The sequence below is a fragment of the Clarias gariepinus genome, chromosome 12, assembly GCF_024256425.1.
Source record: "Clarias gariepinus isolate MV-2021 ecotype Netherlands chromosome 12, CGAR_prim_01v2, whole genome shotgun sequence".
Classification (NCBI taxonomy): domain Eukaryota; kingdom Metazoa; phylum Chordata; class Actinopteri; order Siluriformes; family Clariidae; genus Clarias; species Clarias gariepinus.
In genome coordinates, this window is record NC_071111.1 from 16,778,211 (window position 1) to 16,782,721 (window position 4,511).

A 4,511-nucleotide genomic window follows, 5' to 3' on the forward strand; every position below is an offset into this window, starting at 1 on the left:
TGCCTACAAGGGACCAATGGCCAGCCTATCTGGACTGATCTCACAGAAAATTCAATGCTACACAAATCGCCAAAAAACACTAAATGCTGGCCACTATAGGAAGGCACCAGAACACCTAGTGAAACACAACCTGCCACACACAGGGCACGGCAGGCAAAGAGCCATTAAACTCCCCAGATCCCAATGCAAACAAGCACCCAAAGGAGGCACACAGAGGCATGGCACTCACTTCTGGTGCCAGACACCAAGAGGCCATAGCTACTCAGGAGGCACAAGATAAACGTACTCAGTACATTAATTCATTTTTTATACCCCTTTATCCTGTGTACAGGGTTGCTGGGCACGAGATGTGCTAGTCCATCAAACTGAGTGTGCGCATGCGCGCACACACACACACACACACGCACACATACACACTACAGACAATTTGGAAACACCAGTGAACCTATTCTAATGTCTTAGGACTCTGAAAGGAAACAAGAATTCCCAGAGGAAACCCACTAAGCACAGGGAGAACATGCAAACTACATGGACATAGATTAGAGGCGGGAATTAAACCCTCAACCCTGAAGGTGCTAAACACTATGCTACTGGCTGCCTCACCCTACACAATACTGGAAATAATGTTTTGTATTGTAATATAATGGCTGATCAGTGTAGCATAAATACATTACAATTATCATTTTCTATGACGTTTTGAATTGATTACTTGATGAATTAATGCCTAAATGACAGTAACTGAAATGATAGAGCCAGATATCATAAATCTATTAGTAAAAATAAGCCAATTTCTATTATAAAAAGACTAACAAGAGATACATTTGATGAATGTATAGGCAAGTAAGGTAATGTGCCCATGATCTGATACTGATTTATCATCAGTATTCCCAAAGTAATGTTAGGGCTACCCCAAATTCTGTACAAAGTTGGTCATATAGGTTGATCAATCGAATCAGTATATTTAGGTGTTATGAAAGTTTTGAATCATAGCAGATTCAGTGGTATTATACAATAGTGACTTTTTAGTGAATTTAAACTGTATCGAATGAACATGCTCAAATACAATTAATAGGCTTGGGAACCAAGAAAACCTTTAAGGAATTCCAAAGACACCACTTTCACACTAGGAGGTAGCTATCTGAAATTATTTAAAAATACGATTTGTAAATGTAATTATGTTTATGAATGCATATTTTAAAACATTGAACATTGAATTTTGTTTTGTGTGTGTGTGTTTTGTTCACATTTCACATTTCTTCACATTGATATTGTATCATCACTAAATAAACAAAAGCAAACACTCCTATCATGTTTTTTTTATTTGCACAGGGCACTAACATGGCGACGACATCTGTTTCCAAATTGCATTCTGAGTAAACTATATTGCCTTAACAACCCCCACCCCCTGAAACCCCACACCCCAGGCTTTTTACATGTAAATGACCACGTTATCTTAATCAGGCCTTCTGTCAAGGCATGGCATGATCTTTGCATCTGCCTCGCCATAAACTCACTTTTACACTTAAAGAGCATATGCCCTCTCTTACTTAGCTTTAATCTTAGCAAAGAGATGTGTCATGTCATAAATCAGACCTCCTTAATTGGAAGAAAGCCAAAGGAATACATAACTAAATCTATAAAAAAAAAAAAAATTCTTCTCTGCGCTATGGATAAATTCACAATATTCACTTTCAGAATTAACTTATTTTTATTAAAGGTGAGTAGATACAGCAAATCAACCATAAGCGTGAAATAGTAATCAACTCTAAACACACTTAGCGACCGCAATGGGAGAAAAAAGCATGGCAATTAAGCGACATCAGTGATTTTCTCTTTTGCCTCCAAGTGTGAATGTTAAATGAGTGACAGCTTGAGTGCTGGCGTGTGTTCAGTGATAACTGCATGCAGATCAGGGCCTGAGTTGGCACAGTTGGCGCTCGGTGCCACTCAGTGCTAACATCACACTGACAACCTGACAGACAAGAAGGAGAGTGCCAGATGAGCATGTGGACCATCACAGTACACAGACTGAGAGGTGGGTGGCACACAGGCAGTCAGAGACTCCATCAGTGTGAAACAAGGACAGAGAACATGTAAGAAAACAACCAGGAGGGAGAATTGAGAATGGAGGAGGAAGATCCTCAGCCAGTAGTTGCAGTTTTTATAATAATTAGCCCCTATAATAGACTATATAGCTGCTTTACAACTAACATTTGCCAGATATGGTTACTATTAAGACCTGGAATTACTTCATGATCAACAGAGTACTCTAGCAACTACGAATTACTTTACTAAGTACTTCTGCCATCCTTAGCCCTTTTTAAAGTACTAATGCCCAATGCCTAAAGACTAGGCTATTGCAAAATTTTTTTTTTCTTTTTGCAGATTTTCTCCTCATGTAGCATGCCTGGCGTGATGGACATTTGCACCCATGAATCATCTCTCCTATGACATAATGTCTATCAACCGATGGGAGCAAAAGCTATCACATGCTTTCTGCCACATCCAACTCTGAGTTCTTGGTTTCAGCACTAAGGGGACATGCCCAATCCAACATACACCCCCCAAACACATAATCTCAGAGAGCATATGACTCTCTTACTGAGCTTTACCCTTATCAAAGGGTGTGCTATTAATCAGACCTCCTTTATTAGAAGAAAACCATGGGAATACTTAATTATACCTGTGAAAATGTCTCTTTTCTCTGTGCGATGAAAAAACCATTGGTTCCATGATATTCAATTGCCCCCCTCTCACAAATCTTCCCGCAACCAAGAGAAAATGTTATATAAAAAAATGTTGCTTGGTCTTTTATTTATGCTTTTTATATACACTTTTCTGCATACTGTACATGAGGTCATCGACATGCACATTTGGATAGCATGAAAGGGAAAAGAGAGTTATGCCACACTCCCTTAATCTTTACTAACATTGATCTGTTTTACTGATTAGGCTGTTTTTTTTTTTTTGTTTTGTTTTTTGCCTTAATGTCTAAGCTAAACTTACAGTCCAAATATTTATCATAGATGCATGATTTTTAATTGAAAATGCACAAATCACATTTTGAAGAAGTACCTCCACTGCAACTTTCATTTTCCAGCACCAATCAGAGAAGATCTGTAACTAATAGCCTTCGGTCCTTAAACTGCCTTCAAATGGTGAAAATGGAAAGTGTTATGGAAAGCCAGGAAACAGTGAATATTAATGCTATTGTTATTCCCTGCTGTTTTTTGCGACTCAGTGTACGCTGACTTCATGTTCCTTCTTGCCGTGGCTTCAGTTCCTTGCATCACTTAATCATCATTTCCACGGCCAGCTCACCTGGCTTCTGGGTGAAGGTGAGAGAAGGAGCTCATTGTTCTTGTCCACAGAGGCAGACAGAACACGGTGTGTGTTTTTGTGTGTGTATGCGTTGCAAACATTTAATGGCAGCGGATAGATGTGAAAGGGAGAGTGACGAGTCCAATCACAAAGGTCTGACCACACACCACAAATTTAGTTTACTCCAGTTGCCAGGTGCTCCATCAAAACACAACAAACAGTGTGTAGAGAAACAGTAATAATAAGCTAGTGATGGCCAATGACACAAACATGAGTGTGTGCATCATGTCATCCTCCCTGACCACGTGGACATCAGATCTGATTTATAAAAAAAACCCTCTTAATTATTTGCCCCCCTTTTTTCCCCATAAAGTTTTCAATCTGAAAATATGAGCTTCAAAAAGGAGGTTATAGAGACTTAAATTTTTAATGGCTCACTTCTTAAATGGCAAGTTGAGGAGGAAAGATAAGGGTTTTGTGACAAATGAAATTTCCCTCACTGAAATTCCATTACACTTTTAAATATTATTAGTATAAGTCTTTTTAACAAATGAAACAGAGTCCTGGGTTGAGTCAAGGACTGTCTTTACTGTCCAGGTAAGATTATCTACTGTTCAAGATTAGTTACTTACAATGATTAGGTCAGGAGTGAATGTACTGTAGTGCGTAAACTGATCCTAAGACGACTTCTCCATTTTCTATCTCTTGCCTTAAGAAGGATGCAGTATATGCATGTGTTTCACAAACTAAATTGCAGCAGTAACAACATTTTAACAGACAAACTGTGTACCTACAGTATATACTCCAACTATTGTGATCTTGTAGAAGCAGTATAACGCTGCGGAAAATAATCATAACATAGTGTAGCTCTTTGTGAACCCATTATCGTAAATAAAGACAAATGTTCTGTGCCTTGAAAGTATCCTTCATAAACAACTGGATAGAGGAATGCAATGACTAGTCCTCCTTCAGATATAATAACATGGGTTCAATGCAAAGCTGTAATCACAGAGTGCAGGGAGCAAGCTGTTTATTGTGCAAAATGGAAGGAATGTTCTTTTCTTTTCTCATGCCCTCGGCAAAGAGAGTCATGATATGACAAACGCATATTGCACAAGGGCAAAGTTTGATTTGTGACTTGTCTATGCGTGATATAAGTGATCAGTTAATGTTACTGCGCACATAGCGCA